The sequence below is a fragment of the Protopterus annectens genome, chromosome 2.part2, assembly GCF_019279795.1.
Source record: "Protopterus annectens isolate FY-2018-M chromosome 2.part2, PAN1.0, whole genome shotgun sequence".
Taxonomy (NCBI): Eukaryota; Metazoa; Chordata; order Ceratodontiformes; family Protopteridae; genus Protopterus; species Protopterus annectens.
The window spans coordinates 431145023-431166263 of record NC_056730.1 but is presented as its reverse complement, the minus strand read 5'-3'; the positions used below and the strand labels follow the sequence as shown (position 1 = coordinate 431166263).

The window sequence follows — 21241 nt, the reverse complement described above, 5'->3', positions numbered from 1 at the left end:
AACAACAATGGTTACAGACAACACGGTCCCCCCAACCACAGCTCCAACCACTACCAACAAGGTTGGAGTGGGAACAAGGGGATGGGGAGATACATGGACTCGAGGAGACAGAACAATTGGCATTTAATTCTCAACCAGCATATTCAGTTGTATCTAACTCATTAGGTGATTTTCACATATATAACTACAGTCACCGTGAGATTTCTAGTAGCTGGGCTGAGTTATTTCAGAAAGGCCTAACTTTTGTTCCCATTCAAAGGGCCTGAACAGATCAGATTTTATTACAACTTAAATTATTTTCCAGGAAATTGAATTTTGGTCTTTTGTTTGGTAACTCAGGTGTAGACAGTGTACTGAATCAGAATAACAGGAGACCCAGCATGCACAATCCTCCTTTGCATCCCATAGTTGCTATTTTTGAAACTTTATGTGAAGAAGAAATCAGGAAGATAGTGAGATGTCCCATTCCTATTCACTTTAATTTTTCCAATGATGAAGCCACATTACTCAAGGATATTAGGTCAGACACCTCCCTGCGAATAATGAAATCGGACAAGGGAGGTGGCCTTGTAGTCATGAGTAAGGATGATTATATCAACAAAATCCTTTCATTATTGTTGTCAGCCGACTACGAGGACATTTCTTTAAATGAAATGAATGTGGCCATTCACAGGGTTGATTTGGCCCTAGAAGATTTGTTTCTCAACGGCCAAATCACCCTTAGTGACTTACAGCATATGAAAGTGCAACATTCTAGCACTCCCACAATTTTTGGTCTCCCAAAGATTCATAAATCTTTGGTTGAACCTCCCTTGAGACCCATTATTGATGCTAAGAGATCAAAGACATTTTTATAGCCAGGTACATCGACCAAGCGTTAAAGAACATCTTTATTGAGTATTCTCCATTACTGAAGATTTCTGGGACTTTTTGAATGGGGTGACGGATGGATTGTACAACAATGACTTAGTTTTTGTGTATATTGATGTTAAAAACTTGTACACCACTATCCCACATAAAAGAGGGATAGATTGGTTTTATGAATATTTGGCTTTACACACTGAGATAGGGAATGACAAAAGTGTCACTTTGAGTTCACTCATGGAAATTGTCCTCAAGAACAATTTCATCAGTTCTGAAGGGTAATTATTTAGACAGATCAATGGTGTTGCCATGGGCGCTGCATGCACACCAACATTTGCCAATGTAGTCATGGCTTTTTGGGAAACCAATGTGTTATTCACGTCAGAATTAAAGGATTGTTGGTGTCTGTATAGACGCTTTACAGATGACGACATAATTTTTTGGGTGGACTCAGTTGACAGGTTGGATACATTTCTCCAATCTCTCAACTCCTCCACTGATTTCTTGAAGTTCACCATGACTGTGGATCTAGAGCAAGTCAACTTCTTAGATGTAACCTTGACTAAGAATAGGGTTGACAAGAAATGTGAGTCCAACTTGTATAGGAAACCCTCTCATTCCAACTCTTATTTGCATTTCCAAAGCTGGCATCCCACTCATCAGAAAAAATCCATTGTTAAGGGGCAATATGTGAGACTTGCCAGGATGGTGAGTAAAGATGTCCAGTTTTTGGTCGACTGCACTAAATTATTTGACATGTTCCATAGAAGAGGTTACCCCCCCAAGATTTCTTAAATGAAATATTTGATGAAGAGAAGAGAAAGAGACAGGGTGGTTTTACAAGCCCCTTTTGGGGTTCACTAGTACACCTAAAATTAGTCAGTATGTACATGACAAAGGTAATGTTGATTACAACAAAGCTTTGGTTTTGCCTTACAATGGACATTTCAGGGAAATTAAATTTGTCATTGAAAAATTTTGGTCTATTTTCAAACATGACCGGAGGTTGCCAGTAAATTAGGTGAAAGGCCAAACATAGCATACAAGAAGAAGGCTTGTTTAAAAACTATGACTGAAAGGAGTTTAGGGAGTTCCAACAAAGGTAACATGAGTAAATGTGGACACTGCACCCAATGTAAAGTGATGTTGGAAGGTGCAGAAGTTTTCATACATGGATATGGAATGATTAAGTTACAAAAGAAATTCAGTTGTGACAGTTAAAAGGGTGGTATATGCCGCAGTCTGTAATGACAGTACCTGTTTTTATACAGGTAAGACCATCAGGCACTTCAGATATCGTGTTTATCAACATGGTTATGACATCATGTAGAAGGATGAACGAAATACGCTTTTCAGACATATCAAAATTTATCCTACACATTCCTTCAAATCCATTGTCATAGAAGGTTTGACCCAGGACCCTAGGGGGGGTCCTAATGACACTATTTTAGAATTCCTTGAGTTAAAGTGGCAACTAAGAGTTAATGCTGGGCGACATCCAGGACTAAATGATGCCATTTCTATCTCAAGTTATTTAAAGTTGAAATCTATGCTAGCATTCTAGTTGACATGTCATTATTAATTAGTGTTCATGTTTTTTATTTTGATGCATTGTTTTTCAGTATTAACCATCATTGTTTTTACTAGTTCCTTTACCCATAGTGGTTGTGTTTTTCATTTTAGTTGGTGCTGTTCTTTTCATGGTTAGTCTTGACTTCAGAGAAGTATATTCCATCCCAGCACTGAGCCGTATGACACACCACTAGTAAATGGCCTCTTGCTGGATCTGGATTCACCCACTTTGATCACGTGTCCTGTCTATAAGCCAATTGGTTATCCATCTGTTGACATACGGATTTATGTCCAGTTTTGCGAGTTTATTTCGAATACCTGAATGGGGAATTAAGTCAAATGCCTTGGCCAGGTCGAGGTAAATGGTATGTACTATTTTACCCTCATCCATGGCCTTAGTCAAAGAAATCCACCAGATTCAGTAAGCATAACCTGCCCCTGACAAAGCCAAACTGGGTCAGGTCTAGTGTTTGGAGGCTTCCTATATCATTATTTATCAGGTCAATGATTATTCTTTCCATGGCCCAACATACAAGACTAGTCAACTTATGGGTCTGTAATTTCCTGGGTCAGTAGATGGTCCCCTTTTATGCAGAGGAATGACTGCTGCTGCTGTACTCCACCCTATTGGGACAAAGCCAGTCCAGGAGCTGTGGTTAAATAGAGATCCTAATGGGCCTGAAAGTCCTAATTCGAGCTGTTTAAGAGGCAACCTGGTATATCACCAGTCCCCAGTGAAGTGGCAACCTGTTATTTGGTGATAATTGGTGGTGGAGGGTATTTCCTGGGGGAGAACTGGGGGCAATGGGGTGGTGAAATTTGAGCTGAATTTGTCAGCCAGCAGATTTAGTGTATCTTCTGGCCGAGTATAGTTGATGCCATTTACAACTAATTCTGACACTGCTGGGTGCTGATCTTAAGACTGCTGACCTAACTGAAAAATGTCTTGTGGTTAGCCTTAGTTTTGGAGACTATTTATACCTCAAAGTCTGCTATCAGAGTCTTGACTAGTTTCCTGATTCGCTTGTTTAGACTAATGAGGAACTTTTTGCTCTGTTGTAGACATTTCCTCTTATTTCTCACCACGATTTTCTTTGTGTTGTTTTACAACCTATTAATACTAGAGGTCCACCAGGGTGGCTTGTTTTTGCAGTTCAACCTGGGTTTATTTCGGTGTGGTGCTGCCGTTTCTATGTAGTTGTATATATGGCTGTACAAGGCTTTTGTGTACCCTTCTGCATAGGCTTCTGTGTTTTGTGGATTTGAAGGAGCTCAGAAACTAGCTATGCTGTCCCTTAGTAGGGGATAATTTACTTTAGAGACGTTCTTAGGTGGGGGGACTAGTTTTACCTTTATTTCAAGGGAGTTTGCTTTGTGATCTGATCTTACTAGAGAGGGCATCACACTTTGGGGGGGGGGGGAGCAGTGCTCTCCCACATTTGTGAGTACCAGATCTAGGATATTTATTCCTCTAGTGGGAGTGTAGACTAGCTGCTACAGGGCATTTGATTTTATAAAGTCAAGAAGTCTTTGGGCCTGCATGTCAGTGGTCACATATGCCTCACATTTAATGGAGGGGTAGTTAAAATTATCCATGAGTATGGTATTGGGCTGGATGGTGAGTGATTCTAGTAACCTCATATATGATCTACGGGTTTCCTGGTTCATGGTGGGGGACCTGTAGCTAGCAAGAATATGGTAACAGATTTTTTTCATGGTTAGTTGGATGTGGCATAGCTCAAGCATGCTAAATTGTTTGAACAGCCTTTGAGGTGTGCTTATCCTTTATGTAGACAGGCACCTCCAGCTTTTACTCTCTCATGTTCAGTGGGTGGATGTAACATCTGAAAGGTATTATAGCCACGCACTGCCAGAGTGATTTCATGGCTTTGAACCGTGTTTCATTAACTGCACGGATGTCAGCATTCCTCAGGTGAGGAAAGGTTCTAGGGAGTGCAGTTTCTTGAGACTCCTAGCACTGATCAGTAACACCTTTAGCTTGTCTTGAGTAGCTTTTGTTATGCTGGAAGGTTTGTCTGTTTGGCAGTACCTAATAAAGGCATTATAGGGGGTGGATAATATTTTGGCCAATATATGAAAGCCTAGGGATGACAGGCAAAGACCATCCCTGGTAATGTAGCGTGGTCTGTCAACCATGTCCTCATGGGTTGACAAGTATTGGACCCCTTTGGAATGACACCAGTAGCAAAGCCAACTGTTATAGCCAATCATTTCCTGTTGGTATTGTGGGGTCATCTTTGGAGACGGCAGACTGCTGCTCAATGCTAGGCTTATACCTGTATGTGACATATATTTTGAGAGCTCAATCATGTCTCTCTTCTCACAGTCCAGGTAGGTATGTCTCAGGTCATTCATGCCAACAAGGACTATGACTGAGTCATACTGGTATTTAGAGGTAAATGACCCGAGTGCTTTCATGATCTAGCGGATCTTACCCCCTGACAGGCAACTAACTGTAACCTTCTTATCCAGCCTGGTAAAAGGGGCATCAGTGTGTCTCACAATGGAGTCTCCTATAACCAGAATTTTGGGCTGTGGATTGTTTCGCACTTGTGCTGAAATATAGTAAATGATGGTATCCTGTGTGTTTTCGGTATTTTGAGTTTTCAGTATTTTGAACTTTCTAGATTTTGGTCTTCAGGATTTTGGGCTTTCAGGATTCTGTAGCGCTCCCGTTTCGCCCTGTGGGCTTGATAGTGGAGACTCAACAAGATAAGGCTTTATGTGTTGTGATGGGAACTGTCTACAAAAAACATCTCAGAATATTTTTGGGAGGGAGTATATTACAGCCCAAAGTCCTCTGCCTGTAGCATATACTGTGCCACAGTAAAAACGAGTTATAAGCTACTTCAAATTAGCAATAATAAAAAAATACATTTACTACAAGCTGTTGCAATATTACTTATACTAATCATAGTGTTTATAGGTACAGGCTGGGTTCAGAAGTGACAGTCACCCCATCAATAACAACAGCAGAAATTAAAGAATCACAACAAAATCCACTCACTTCAAAGGAAGAAACGATTTTTAAGTGCAGTGCTACAGCAATAGTTTTCATATATATATATATATATATATATATATATATATATATATATATATATATATATATATATATATATATATCTTCCTCATTGTTGTGACTTTGTGATTTGTGTAAAAGAAACTTGGGGGAGTACTTTAACCTGTGAAAACTGTGCGAAGTAAAGGTGAAATGCATTACATGTCCGTCCTGTTTTATTACAATCAGAGGATAAAACTGTAAACAGAAGTGGCTACAACTGCTGGGTGAAGGTTGGAGTTGTCTGGATAAAAATACCGGACTTGGTCATTTTTTTCACTTTAAGCAGACAGTACTTGGCTTTGCAGGACTAGTGTGCATTTCTGTGAAGTAAAATGGACTATGTAACTTGATATATGACATGTACAGCAAAGCTGCTATAATTATTGAATGTTTCTTTGGAGGAAAATGACTAGCCATCATTCTGTTTTTTCTCATTGTTTTGGCTTTGCAAGACTATTTTAATTTGTGTGAAACAAAATGGAATACTATAATGTATGGCAGTTGATTGTGTGGAACAAATGTGAAATGCATTAGGTAGCTATCCTCATATTACAATCAGATGATAGAGTTATGTACACAGAAGTGGCTGTAACTGTCTGGTATGTGTTGAGTGGATGTGACTGCTTGGTGGGATGCAAGTAATAGACCTGGTCATCATTTGCTCAGTTTAAACAATCATCTCTCAAACAATAAGGCATACGATGAATCTCAGTACATCCACTCCTTCACAGCTTATGGGGGTTTGGTGGCCACAACCCCAAATGGATTTTGACACAGGCTTAGTAGCAACCATTGCCATAAACCCTTCAAGTGTAAAGTCAGAGGGCCGGGTTGGGAACAATGTCATTAGTTTCTTCACAAACTTCATGCACCTCATAGAAAGTAGATTACCAACAGCTTTTGGGAGCTAGTGGCCCCAAGACCCTTGGCTTAATACAGCTGTGTCTTCTATAGTCGTTAAAGTGCATTTCTTTCCACCACAGTTAAGAGTGTAGTCTTGGTCAATTAAGGTATGTTGAAATGATTCAGGGAAAACCTAACCTGAACAGCAAGACTGAATTTTTGTTCAGGCCATCAGTGGATCAAAATATTGTTTTAATAATCTGTAAAATCACAGAGGAATAACTGGTAGCATAACTGCCTTTGATGCAGCTGTGGGTTCTCTTCCCACACCAAGCAGATTGACTGCTGACACTACAGAATAGCATAAGGGAGGCTACTGCAGTCCAGAGGTTCGTCCTTCACATGAGATGCTAAACTAATGTGTTATCTGCTTGAGTTGGTGGTAGCTCAGGTGGATGTAAAAGATTCCATGGCATCTATTAAAAGGGGAGGGGAAGTTTCCTGGTGCACTGGCCAAATTTCTTGATGGTTGTATAAATACCAGCGCAGGTCTCCCTTGAAAAGTGGCCCAAGTCTTGTGGAACTAACTTGTTTAACAAAGGGTAAATAAATAAATAAAATGCACCTCAGCATCCTTTGGCTTAATGCATTTATTTCCTTTGACCTGTTTATAGGTTTTGCTGCTATTTTCAAACAGAAAGCATTCATGCAACTGCTTCCACAGTCAAAATACAATGCTAGGAGTAGCAAGTGTTTCAAACATAATTTGAAACGGTCTCTTTCTGCCCAATACTTCCTAAAGTTGGAAAGTTTATTAAGAAAAGGTGGATTAGTCATGACATGACTGAATCATTACATTTAGATTTATTTTACCTCAGTACATACATAAATGTACATTCACATACTTGTTTTTTTACTAACTTTTTATGTCAGTACTAACAGTATTTCAAAATTGTCCTTAACACGTTTTTTTTTTTCCCGCAAGACACTTGCAGTAATATGCAAACAGGTGTATCCATCATTCTGCCATATTTCCACCATAGCCATGAAACCATTATTTTTAGGAATTGCTATCTTGAATTTTTTTACACTAAAACCATGAATGGGGTCCTGCATACTAACTTAAAATGTGTAGAAAAAAAACGAAAAACAAAAAAAACTAACCCGAGCTGATGCATTAGCAGTGATTTACTGATATAAAAACATTATTCCAGAAAACTTGGATAAGTACTACAGTTACAAGAGACAATTTACATGGAGTAAATATACTAAAAGATAAATTACCTAAAACCAGACATGTCAAAATGTCCCTGATTTTGCAAAATGCTCCTGATTTTCAAACTAGTCCCTCATAACTTTTTATCAGGCAAAGTAGTGGTAATTACTGTAAGTCAATAATGTGACATATTAATCTTGAATTACTGTTATTCAAAAAATACATATTGATAAAAAGTTTTTAAATGCATCGCAGTGATATTTAAAATATATTCTAGGTTTTACAACCTTTGTGATGTAATTTAGGGATCTGACTTTCTCAGGAATTCCTGAGAAATGAAGTTGAAAGGTTTGGTAAATTAAATGATGTGTCGCAAATTAGTATGGAGTAATGGATTCAAATTTGAGGACAGAAAAGGTGTGGTGTAGCAAAAATAAGTGCCCCACCACTTGCAGTAAGACACGGCTAGTGCAAGGCAACAGTGTATGCTGGTCACCTGCTGTGAACAGCTGCAAACAACTCAAATTACCTTTGGCACTTTGACAGCTAGGAAAGGGAGGTGATTAAAGGGAGGTGGATGAGTTGAAGGACTACAACTTAAGCACAACAAAAGAGTGAAAATTAGCCACTTAGAAAAGAAAAGTGCAGTAGAAGACACTTAGACTGTTCTTGGAGATTATCCCAGTTTGTATTTTAAGTAGTCATTGAACTATCCATCCATTTACAATTTGTCTTTCCCCATTTTTGTACATGGGGTCAGTGTGTCACTTCAACAGTGACAATCATCTACAGCCAAGTTTTACACCACCAGGTGGTTAGCCCTGCCATGGTAGTTCTTCCACACACACACACACACACACACACACACACACACACACACACACACACACACACACACACACACACACACCTATGGTCAATTTAGAGTGTCCACACCACCTAATGCATGTCTTTGGAATGTGGGAGGAAACCACAGCACCTGGAGGAAGCCCACACACGAACACAGGAAGGATATGCAGACTTACACAAAAGGCACCCCAGATGAGAATCGAGCCAGGAAATCTCTTGCTGTGAGGTGACAATGCTTTCCCTTGTGCCACTCTAAAGTAACAAATGGTAATTAAATCTGACCAACTGAAAGAAAGCAGAATATGTTTGAATACACATGCAAAGTCAATGAAATGACAGGAGTTCTGATGCTAAGACACCTGTGTGATGTAATATTTTAAAGCCAAACACTGCATTGTGGGGATACCTGCAGACAGACTAAAACATCAGAATCAGCAAGATGCTGGACCCCATGTGGGAAGACCCTAGAATTACACATAAAAATATTTAAAAAGTATAAATAGCTCCAGAGTGGTGTTAAAATGTAGGAAACATAAACACATGATGAAATAAAAACAGTTATTTTTTCAGTCTGTGGTTGCGATTTTCCTTTAAATTTAATTTCCTGGCTGCCCAGTCAAAGAATTCTGTTCAGTTTTGTCTAGCAAAGCGAACCTATTGTGAATACATGATTGTTTAGCTCTAGTGCTACACTAATGTATACATATTCTAAAATTCTTTTTCCAGCAGTGAATCCATTGTTAGTCTACTGGTGTTGTCTAGCTCCAGTCTTGTGAAGCAGAATTATATCTCCCTTTTCCGATCTTTGGGAACCCTACTCTTCTCCCATGATTTATTAAAAAGACTTGTTTGTGGTATTAGAAGATTTTGACCCTACCCCCAGTCCTGGAGGAATTCTAGAAATAATTGCATTAGGCACCACTTCCTTCTGCACCTTTAGTTTTTAGACGGCCTTTCAAGATTCAAAACTGGGAACAACCTCCTTAACATGGGCTCTCAAAATGGTTACATCTCACTTATCTAATTTTCTGGATACTGAAGATCATTTCAGCTTTTGTACCATCCTGTTCTACCTCTACCTGTTTTATTCAGTTTCTTGTACTTTTACTTGTCTACTTCTGTCTGCTTACATATCTATAAAAAGGCTTATCATCCTTCTTGTACAAACTGGAAACCAAAACAATCTGGCCCAACTTCCACAGCTCAGTGCCCTTGTCCATCAGGCCAGACAGATGTCCATCCCCTTAGGGATGTTAGGACATTATCTGTACAAAGCTGACATCCACCTCTAGTATTTTAGAACTTTACTGCCCATGATGACCATATGGTATCCACACATTATCGAACCCCAAGCAAGGTCCTAAGGTTTCTAGCCAAGCAGGAACACATAAGCAGACTCGCTGGAACAAGGACATACAGAAATAGGGTTCCCAAAGCCTATCCATGCCTGAAGTATGGAGAAGGTAGAATGGGGAAATGGCAGTTGCATATGAGGGAACTATTACTATGAAAGTGATAGACTCAATCACCTGTTATGGTAAGTCCTTGCACAGCTGAACTATGTGCTTTGTGTAGATCACTGTTTTCCTTTCTACTGGGATTATTCTCATAGTTTAGAAGGTTAGGGAGGTGGGCAATTATGAAAGCACATTTTGTTGAAAAAAAAGCAGTACTTCATTTAACTGAAACCACAAAACACCGAACCCTTACAATATCAAACCACAAAATACTGAAAAATTAAATCCAGCTAAAAATACCCAAAATCATACACCCACAACTACAAAACCTAGATCAAGTGTTGTCTTTGTAGTGGTACTATTAGGGAAAGGGTTGGGAGGGTGGCCTAATGGTTAAGGTGTTTGCCTAGCAAACACAAGGTGCAGGGTTCGAGTCTCACAAGGGACAATTGCCTAGGCTTAAAATGGCTCACAAGGGCAGTTAGCTTGGTACTAATCTATGAACCTACCTATGAAGGTGTTTTAGTAATGTGTAAGGTTATGGTTGGCACACAAGCAAGGTGGTGCAAGGGGGGGTTTACCCCCCCACGCACCATCTTACTCATGTGCACTAACCTGAACCCTACCCCCACACATTATGTTACTAAAAACCCATTCCCCAACAGTACCACTACACAAGACAAAAGGACATAGAACACACACACACACACACACACAACACCAAACATGCAAAACAGTAAATCTATCTCATTACCTGACATTAAAACTTGTGAACTGTTGCACAAACACAAAGCACTACAACATTTTCAGTAAAACATTAATTGTTATAATCATACCTACAAACACTATAAAAAAAAGAGCATTCAGTCATTTGAGCATTATATCAAATGACCTTTCAACATTTTGTGCTTTCAGTAAGGTTGGATTGCAATAAGCCTAGCAGAATGGTAGTTGCAAACTTGGCCCTTCCTCTGGCAGCAGTGTCTTGTATGTAAACCTCAGAAAAGGTATTGACTGGAACAGCTTATGCACTCACTCACCATCAGAAAGGCCAAACTGGCTGCTGTACTTCTTGTGCTGTTGGTTCTCATCATCTCTCTCATCTTCTTTCCATAATGAGAGTAATAGGAAAAAAATGCAATGTGCCATCCACTTAGGAAACTCTCTGTTTGCAAACCGTTTTTGTCTCTTTCCAGGATGGAAAGGTCAAAAAAGAGCTGATCTGAGGTTCTGATGCCCTCGTTTTTATCTAGGTAGCATCTCAGTTGTCTGAGCACAGATAAGGAATGAATAATTCTCTCTCTCTTGTTGTGGGGCTTAGGGAAGAAATAAGAGAGTTATGTACTTACCATAACTTTGAATCTGTGCTATCCAGTGTCATTACTCGTCATGGATGGGTTTTGGATCCGAGCAGGCAAAAGTGAGCGACAGCTCCTGAGCTTGAGCTCCTCCCCTCCCAGGACTCCTGTTACCCATAATCCTCAGATCAAGTTTGCTAGATAAGTAACAAGACAGTGACACTGTCCCCACCTAGGAACAGCAGAACCAAATACACCATTAGTTCAAGAATCCCCTGGTCATCAGGAGGAGGGGGGTGGTGGTTGGAAACATACAGTTGTGTACACTTACCATAAATGTAGATGTTCAAGTGTATTCATTGTTGCAGTCATCACACTTGGGTTATCCCTGCCAGGGTAGCCTTCAGTCGGCCCGAATATCAGAGGCTTAGTATTTCGGTTGCTGTTGCTCCAGTACTGATGTTAGGTCGTCAGGGGTATAAAAACAGGCAGTCGACGTAATTACATCAGTTTTTCTTGCCCTGTCAGGAGTCCTCAATAGGGAGCTAGGTAATGGTGGAAGAACACCACCAGTAGAAAGTAAATACCAAAAATTCCTTGTAAGGAGAGAGAGAAAGACAAGGGGGATGGAGGAAGGGAACCCACCAGGACTGCAACAGTGAATACACTCGAACATCTACATTTATGGTAAGTGTACACAACTGTACTATGTTCTTCTTGTTTCACTGTTGCAGTCATCACACTTGGGTTGATTCCCAAAGCTGAAGAAAAGAGTGGAGCCAGTCAAGAAGATTGGGGGCTGGCTCGGATGCCCTGCAAGACTGTGGTGGCAAAGCCTGCCCTGGATTTGAAGAAGATAGGCAGGTGGTAATGCTTGGTGAAGGTATGAACAGATGTCCATGTTGCAGCCTCCAGGATGTCCCTGGTGGGGACCCCTCTGAGAAAAGCTGCAGAAGTGGAGGTTGCTCTGGTGGAATGTGTCCTGACCCCCTTAGGGGAAGGGTTCCTGTGCTGTTTGTAGCAGAAATTGATGCAGTGTGCTATCCATTTGGAGATTGTTTGTTTGGACATGACCTTGCCCTCTACTCCTGCAGCAAAGCTGAGTAGCAATTGATCAGTTTTTCTAAAATATTTAGTCTGGTCTAGGTAGAATCTGAGCTGTCTGTGCACATCTACAGAGTGCAGAATCCTTTACCCCTTGTTTTGTGGGTTAGGGAAAAAGGTGTGCAAGTGAATGGCTTGGTTGAGAGCCACACTGGACACCACTTTTGGCATGAAGGATGGGTTAGTCCTGAGGGAGACCCTGTCAGCATGGAAAAATGATGAAGGGCTCTACAGCCATACGTGCTTGTAGCTCTGATACTCTTCTAGCTGAAGTGATGGCCAGAAGCAAGGCTGTCTTCCAAGAGAGAAAGGTTAACTCTGCTGAAGCTGCAGGTTCAAAGAGGGGCAGGGTGAGCTTTTCCAACACAAAGGTTAGGTCCCAAGTTGGGGTAGGAGTTCTTCTGGGTGGCCTCAAACTGTTAGTCCCTCTCAGGAACTGTTTGATGAGAGGGTGTGAGAAAACAGGTGGCTCTGCGGAGAAATGAGCAGAGATAGCAGAGGCATGAATTTTAACAGAAGAGAAGGATAGACTCCTGTGTAGGAGGTCTGCCAGGTAATCCAGAATGTGAGGTAGGGAGAGCTGTGCCGTTCCGGCTCCCTTAGCCTGGATCCATGTGTAAAACCTGTTCCACTTGTCAGCATAAGATTTTCTAGTGTTGGGCATCTGTCCTCGTGTATCACATCTAGAACTTGCTTGCTTAGACTGGCAGCTTGAGGAGAGGTAAGGAAATAAGCCAGGCTGCCAGATTGAGGGTCTGCAATTGGGGATGCATGAATTCTCCATTCCTCTGGGTCAGGAGTGTTGGGATATGAGGTCGGTGCCATGGTAGCAGGGGTGATGGGCTGCGCAGCAGTGGGCACCAGTGCTGGCCTGGCCAGTCTGGGGCAATCAGGACTGCCCTCAGTTTTTCCTCCCTTATTTTGAGCAATACCCTTGAAATGAGTGGTAGAGGGGGAAATGCACAGACCGAGAGGTCTACCCACTGGAAGGATAGAGCACCCACTTTCCAGGCTTGTGAGGTTCCCTGGTGCAGATTTGCTGAGCTGATGACTGGAGTTGGAGGCAAAGAGGATGACCTTCGTGGTGCCCCATTTCTGGCTTACAAGGATGAAGGTTCTTTGGTCTACCTGCCACTCGTGTGGATCTAGCAGGTTTCTGATTAAGTTGTCTGCCAGAGAATTTGGAAAGCCTGGCAAAAATTGTGCGAACAGGTGCAGTTGCATGGCTGAGGCTGTGTGCCAAAGGGTCATGGCGAGCCTGCACAGAGGATAAGAGTGAGTCCCTCCCTGCTTGTTGTTATACCACATCACTTGTAGTGTTGTCTGTTTTGATCAATAGGGGCCCCGGGGATAGCAGAGGTTTGAAAGCTGTCAGGACATGCTGAACAGCTAACATCTCTTTTTGGTTGATGTGCTGATGAATTTGATTTGGGCTCCATTGGCCCTACATGCACCTGCCATCTAGGTGTGCACCCCAGGCATAGTCTGATGCATCTGTGGTGAGGATCTGGGCGGCATGGGGTTGTGAGAAGGGAAGTCCCTTGTTGTGGTAGCATGCTGCTGCCCACCAAAGAAAATCTTTCCTTAGACAAGGTATCATTGGTATAAGAGTTTCCAAGTCTTGAGCGTGCTGACACCAAAGGCTTTTTAGGTACCATTGTAGTTTCCTCATATGCAGTCTAGCATATGGAATGAGTAGAATGCAAGAAGCCATGAACCCTAGAGCTTGCAGGATTTTCCTTGCGGATAACAGGGTCCTGGTGGCTAGCTGAGAGAAGTAGGCTGTCAGGTAAGCTTGTTTTCTTGGAGTAAGGAATGTCATCTGGGATGCTGTGTCCTGGCTTGCTCCCAGGAATACAATTTTTTGTGTGGAAACTAGTTTGGATTTCTTTTCGTTGATAGTATACCCCAGGGAGATCAGTAGGTCCTTTACAAAGGTCAGGTGCTTTAGCAGCTTTTCCTGACTGTCTGCCTGCCTGAATCAGGTAGTCATCTAAGTATGGGTAAATTTGAATAATTCTTTATCTGCAAAAAGCAATGGCGGGAGCCAGACATTTTGTGAAAACTGTGGGAGCAGTGGATAAGCCAAAGGGAAGCACAGAGAACTGAAAGTGCAGTGATCCTGCCCTGAAACGTAGGTATTTCCTGCATGATTCCCTCATTGGGATGTGTAGGTAGGCATGTTTTAGGTTTAAGGTGGCTAATCAAGCATCCTTGGAAAGAATAGGTAGAAGCTGCTGGTAGGATGAGCATTTTGAATTTTGGTATCACCAAAAAGGTGTTTAGAATGGATAGATTGAGGATGGGGCACCATGTGCCCTCTTTTCTGGGTACCAGGAAGAGTCTGGAGTAGAAACCTTGGCCTATCTGTTCTGCAGAAACATGCTCTACTGCCCTCATAGAGAGCAGGGAAAGGACTTGCTTTTTGGCCTCTGCCCACTGGTTTGGAGGAAGATCTGGGAACCCTTTTGGGGTTGGCAGAGTGTGGAAATAAAATTTGTATCCCTGGGACACTATGTTGAGGACCCAGCGGTTGCTGGTAATGGTGGCCCAGTTGCTTGTGTGGAAGGAGAGTTTCCTCCTAGGGACAAGAGCAGGTGGGCCGAGGGAGGGGGTGGAAGTGTAAAGTCATTATGAGCTCTTACCATAAGGGGGTGGCTTTGCACTACCTGGTTTTGAAGAGGAGGAACTCCATTGCTTAGATCTCTGCATTCCCTGGGCTGTGGTCTGCTTCCCCTGGGTCTGGGCTGCACTGACCTGGTGGGGGAAGGAAAGGACAAGTGCCTGGAGGGGCAATGCCTACTGAACCTCAGTGGCTGGACCTGTAGGAAGTCTTTAACTGTCTGCATAGATTTAGCTTTTTTTTCCATCTTTTTTTAAGACCTCTTCTGCCTTGGTGCCAAATAAGTAGTCTTTTTGTAGGGGTGCATCCAATAATTTGGCTGTGACATGGTCTGGCAAGGTCTGTACCTTAAGCCAAGCATGCCTCCTAAGGACAGAACCAGTGACTGCTGCCCTGCAAGATGCTTCTAGGGCGTCAAAACCTCATTGTAAGGTGTGCTTAGTTATTTGACTTGCAGAATGCATTAACTCTTGTAACTCTCTATTTTCTGCACAAGCAGGGAACGAAGATATTTTTTGTTTGAGGAGCTCCACGGTATGTTGCTGATATTTCAGCATATGGAACTGACAATTTAATGCTCTAATAGCAAGAGTAGCAGAGGGGTATACATTTTTACCCCATCTGTCTAAAGCTCGGAAATCCCTATATGAGGGGGTGGGATTCTTAGCTGAAGTTGTTTTGATTCCTTTAGGTCCTTGAGAGATGACCTCTGGGTCAGCAGTAGGATTTTTGAAAAGAAATTTGAGAGAGTCAGGGACTCTATAATACCTATCATGTTTCCTGGGAACAGGAGGGATGGTGTCAGGGGTCAGACTAGATTCCATAAAATCATCATCCACAACATCCAGGACAGGAGGAATGGCCAGAGGTCTGTGCTATGGAAGATCTAATAATTCCCTGAGTCTCTTTTTTGACTGAGGATAGTCCTGACATTCCTACTGGTAAGCACTAGGTAGCCTATCTACCCACAAGAGTGATTTCTGGCCCAGAAATTGTAGTTTATTGGCCGTTTGGGAGGTTTTTCCATCTCTTTCAATTTTCTGGTTTAAAAGCCTGCGTTTACTTTTGTTTCCCACCTTTCCTGTAACTAGTTTAGTCCAGATACAGATTTGCTGTATCCACGACTGTTTGTAAGTTTGAGCCCCCAAAGCCTTTCTGTGTTGGAGGGAAGCCTTCTAGCTTACGGTAAACACTAGGTAGTCTAACTGCCACAAAAGGGGTTTCTGGATCAGAAAAAAAGAAGTTATGTACTTACCATAACTTTCCATGTGAGTTGATCATCTTGCCTTCATTCTTACTGATGGGTTCGGAGCCGATCAATCGGCTCCGAGTCGGCACCTACTACAAAGCTCGAAGATTTCAAGTAGTTCGAGGCCAAGTCCCTATCCCATGATGCACCTTGAGTTACCTCAGATCTTGTTTGCTGCATATAATACCATATGTCATTCTATAACTCCATAAGAGAGAAAGTATAAAAGGGTTGAGTGACCAGGAAGAATCTAGCATCTCTGTCTTCTGAGAGCCCAGGAGGGGGTAAGGAGGGAGGGAGGTAAGAATGAAGGCGAGATGAACAACTCACATGGAACGTTATGGTAGGTACATAACCTCTTTATGTGAAGTTGTTCTATCTCACCGTTCATTCTTACTGATGGGTAGCATCCCAAGCACCATCTACCTCTGGTGGCTCACGGGAGTATATTTCTCAGGACCGTGGATCCAAAGGAGGCCCTGTCAACTTTGTAATGAGTGATAAAGGTACGAGGTTTTGACCAAGTGACTGCTGCGCAAATGTCATAAATAGGAAGTCTGGCAGAAAAAGCAGAGGATGTAGAATCTGCTCTGGTTGACTGAGCTTTAATTTTATGCTGTAAGGGCATATTGGCAGCTGAATAAGCAAAGGTGATACAATCAGATAACCATTTAGACAGAGTTGTTTTAGCCACTGGCACACCTTTCCTGGAATCTGAAAATAAAACAAAAAGCTGGTCTGATTTCCTGAAATTTTTTGTTCTATCCAAATAAAATCAGAGCTGTCTGTGAACATCACGTTTGTGCAGCATATACTCTAGACTGTTGGAGTGGTTGGGGAAGAAAAAGTACAGTTGTGTACACATACCATAAATGTAGATGTTCGAGTGTATTCACTGTTGCAGTCATTACATTTGGGTTATCCTGCTGGCAGGTTGCCCTCAGTCAGCCAGAATTCCAGAGTCTTGGGTCCTGCGTCGGTTGCTGTCGTCTCTTCCCTGACGTCAGGTCGCCAGGGGTATAAAAGATGTAGCCGACACCATTTTCTTCAGTTTTTCTTGCCCCAGATGTCAGGTGCCCCCAAAAGGGTAGGCTAAAATTATGTAAATAAAACATAAATGTGCCAAAATAAGCTTTACCTTCATCTATAAGCAAATACACCACCTAGGTTGTATAGATTAGCGAAGTAAAGATAAGTTCAGCAAAAATAAGGGAGATGGCAGGTGGGTAACCTGGACTGCAACAGTGAATACACTCGAACATCTACATTTATGGTAAATGTACACAACTGTACTATGTTCTTCGTGTTTCACTGTTGCAGTCATTACATTTGGGTTGAGTCCCAAAGCTATGGTTGGGGGGCTGGAGCTAAACAGCATTAGGAGCGGCTATGAGGCCCTGCAGAACTGCAGTGGCAAAGTCTGCCCTGGATTTAGAGTAAAGAGGTAGATTGTAATGTTTTCTAAAGGTATGCACAGAACTCCAAGTAGCAGCCTCTAAAATGTCTTTGGTTGGTACTCCCCTGAGAAAGGCTGCAGAAGTGGCTGCAGCTCTGGTTGAATGTGGCCTAATGCCCTTAGGCACTGGTTTGCCATGCTGTGAGTAGCAGAAACGAATGCAGTAACCTATCCACTTTGAAATAGTCTGCTTGGAGATAGCCTTTCCTTGTGGTGCTGTGGCATATGCCACTAGTAATTGTTCTGTCTTTCTGAAAACTTTAGTTTTGTCCAAGTAGAATCTGAGTTGTCTGTGTACGTCCAAAGAATGCAGAATTTTCTCCCCCATGTTCTGTGGATTTGGATAAAAGTTTGGCAAATGAATAGTTTGGTTAAGGGCTACACTGGATACCACCTTAGGGATAAATGTAGGGTTTGTTCTCAGAGAGACCCTGTCCGGATAAAAAATGATAAAGGATTCCACAGCCATGAGAGCCTGTAGCTCTGAAACTCATCTTGAAGAAGTTATTGCAAGGAGCAGAGCTGTTTTCCAAGATAAGAACTTTATATCCACAGTAGCCGCTCGTTCAAAAGGAGGTAAGGTGAGTTTTTCCAAGACATAATTGAGGTCCCATGCAGGTATTGGCGTTCTCCTTTGGAGGCCTTAAGTTTTTGGCTCCTCTGAGGTACTGCCTTAATAAAGGATGAGAAAAGAGTGGTGGCTCTGTATTGTAATGAGCCGAAATGGCAGAGGCATGGATTTTAATTGATGAAAAAGATAGGCCTTTGTCCAGCATCTCAGTTAAGTATTGCAAAACCTGAGAAATATTTGGGACAGCTGTATCAGTTCCTTGAGCTTGGTTCCAAGCACAAAATCTCTTCCATTTCCCAGCATAGGATTTTCTAGTACTAGGCCTTCTGGCTTCTAAAATGACATCCATCACAGCTTTACTGAGAGGTGTGGTTTGTATGGCTACATTATCTGCCATGCTGCCAGGTTTAGGGTCCTGAGTTGGCTGCGCAGAATCTGATTGTTTTGCTGGGACAGTAGACGATGTATTTTGAAGTAAGGTCCAGGCTGGGCATTGGGACAAGTTCCTTAAGCTCGGATACCAGTACTGGCATGGCCAGTCTGGGGCAATCAGAATCATTTTTGGTTTCTCCTGTCTGACCTTTAGGAGTACCATGGGGAGGAGAGGCAGTGGAGGAAAGGCATATACTGATTGGTTTTGTCCAGTTGAAAGATAAGACGTCCACTTTCCAAGCTTGTCTGTGATAAGTCCTTGTGCAGAATCTTTTTAGTTGATTGTTGTGAGGGGAGGCAAATAGATCTATGTCCGGGCATCCCCATTTCTTTGTTATTATGCTGAAGACTTGTGGATCCAGGTGCCACTCGTAGGGATCCATGAGGTTTCTGCTTAGTTCGTCTGCCAGAGTATTTTCCTTTCCTGGCAGGAATTGCGCCTGCAGATGAACTTGGTAAGTCAATGCTGTGTTCCATAAAGCCATGGCTAGTCTGCAAAGGGGGTAAGAATGAGTGCCCCCCTGCTTGTTTATGTACCACATGACCGTGGTGTTGTCTGTCTTTATCAGTAGTTGTCCTGGATGAAGTAGGTCCTTGAAGGCTGTCAGGGCATTTTGAACAGCTAGCATCTCTTTTTGATTGATATGTAGATGCTTTTGGTTTGTGGACCAGGTGCCCTGAATGCCTCTTCCTGCCATGTGTGCCCCCCAGGCATAATCTGATGCATCCATCGTTAGGCTCTGCCTGGCTGGGGGTAGTGAGAATGGCTGTCCCTTGTTTTGGTGACAAGCCTTTGCCCACCATCGAAACTCCTGTTGCAGGCAGGGAATTAGAGTAATCATTGTTTCCAGGCTGTGGCAATGTTGTGTCCAGACACTTTTTAGGTACCACTGAATTTTCCTCATATGCAGTCTTGCATATGGAATTAGTAAGATGCAGGATGCCATTAAGCCCAAAGCCTGCAGAATTTTTCTTGCAGATAACTGGGCCTTTGTTCCCATTTCCTTGAAATAGGTAGTCAGTTGCCTTTGTTTGTCTGGAGTGAGATAAGCCATCGGAGCAGTTGTATTTAAGCTTGCACCCAGGAATATTATCTCTTTAGAGGGTACTAGTTTTGATTTCTTTTTGTTGACTATGTACCCTAGGCATGTTAAAAGTCTTTTCACAAATGTCAGATGCTGTAGTAGAATGTCCTTGTTCTCTGCTTGTATGAGGCAGTCGTCCAAGTAAGGATATATTTGTATTCCTCTTTGTCTGCAGTAAGCAATTACTGGTGCCAGGCACTTTGTGAAGACCCTGGACGCAGTAGATAAGCCAAAGGGCAGTGCAGATAATTGGTAATGCTTTGAGCCAGCCTTGAATCTGAGGTATCTTCGGCATGACTGTCTGACTGGGACATGCAGGTATGCCTCTTTTAGGTCAAAAGTCACGAGCCAAGCCTTGCTGCCTAGCATGGGCAGAAGCTGCGGCAAGGTCAACATCTTGAATTTTGGTATATCCAGGAAAGTGTTTAGAACAGGTAGGTCCAGTACTGGTCTCCATGCTTTGTCCTTTCTGGGTACAAAGAACAGTCTTGAGTAAAATCCTTGTTCCTGCTCTTGCTATGGCACTTGTTGAATAGCCCTCATGTTCATGAGAGCTGCGACTTGTTTTTGAGCCTCTGCCCATTGATTTTTTGGCAGGTCTGGCCAACCGTTTGCCCTTGGTAGGGTATGGAAATGAAACTTGTAGCCTTGTGACACTATGTCTAGAACCCATTTGTCCTGGGTTATAATGTGCCAATTTTGAGAAAAAAGTGCTAGTTTTCCCCCTAAGGGTGCTGCCAGAAGATAAGTGCTTGGTGCACGCAGGGGGAAGTCATTGGGACTGTTTCCTGTATGGTTGTGATTTGTCTTCTCCACCTTTGGAGGTAGAATCACCCCATTGCTTAGACCTGTAGGAACCTTGCGGCTGTGATCTTCCTCTAGGGCATCTGGATCTGCCCCTTTGAGGTCTGTCTGAGACTGGAAAGGACCAATTCTTTGTAGGCCAGTGTCTGCTAAATCTTGGTGGCTGTACCTGTAAGAAATCCTTAACCATTTGCATAGATTTAGCTTTATCTTCCATTTTATTAAACACCTCTTCTGCCTTAACACCAAACAAAGTATCATGTTGTAATGGAGCATCTAATAATTTTGCTTTAACATGATCAGGCAGAATTTGTTCCTTTAACCAAGCATGCCTCCTAATGACAGAACCCGTAACAGCGGCCCTGCAGGAGGCCTCCAGAGAATCAAAACCACATTGCAAAGTATGCTTTCCAACTTGTTCAGCTGCATGCAATAAATCCTGCATTTCTTTGTTTTCTGTACATTCAGAATTTACCATCATTTTCTGTTTAAGCAGTGTCATGATATATTGCTGATATTTGAGCATATGAAACTGGCAATTTAAGGCCCTTGTAGCTAAGGTAGCAGATGTGTAAATCTTTTTTCCCCATCAATCCAGTGCCCTAGAATCCATGTCAGAGGGGGTAAGGTTTTTTGCAGTGGAAGCCTTGACCCCTTTGGGACCCTGAGAAATAGTTTCTGGGTCTGCAGTAGGGTTTTAGAAAAGGAATTTATGAGAGTCAGGGACCCTGTA

The 21241-nt window shown here is 42.4% G+C and overlaps 1 protein-coding gene across 2 annotated transcripts in view; it reads right to left on the bottom strand.

Moving 5' to 3' along the window:
- Window positions 1–21241, bottom strand: part of FCHO2 (FCH and mu domain containing endocytic adaptor 2) — a 4043518-nt gene that overhangs the window by 38762 nt on the left and 3983515 nt on the right. The window lies entirely within an intron of this gene.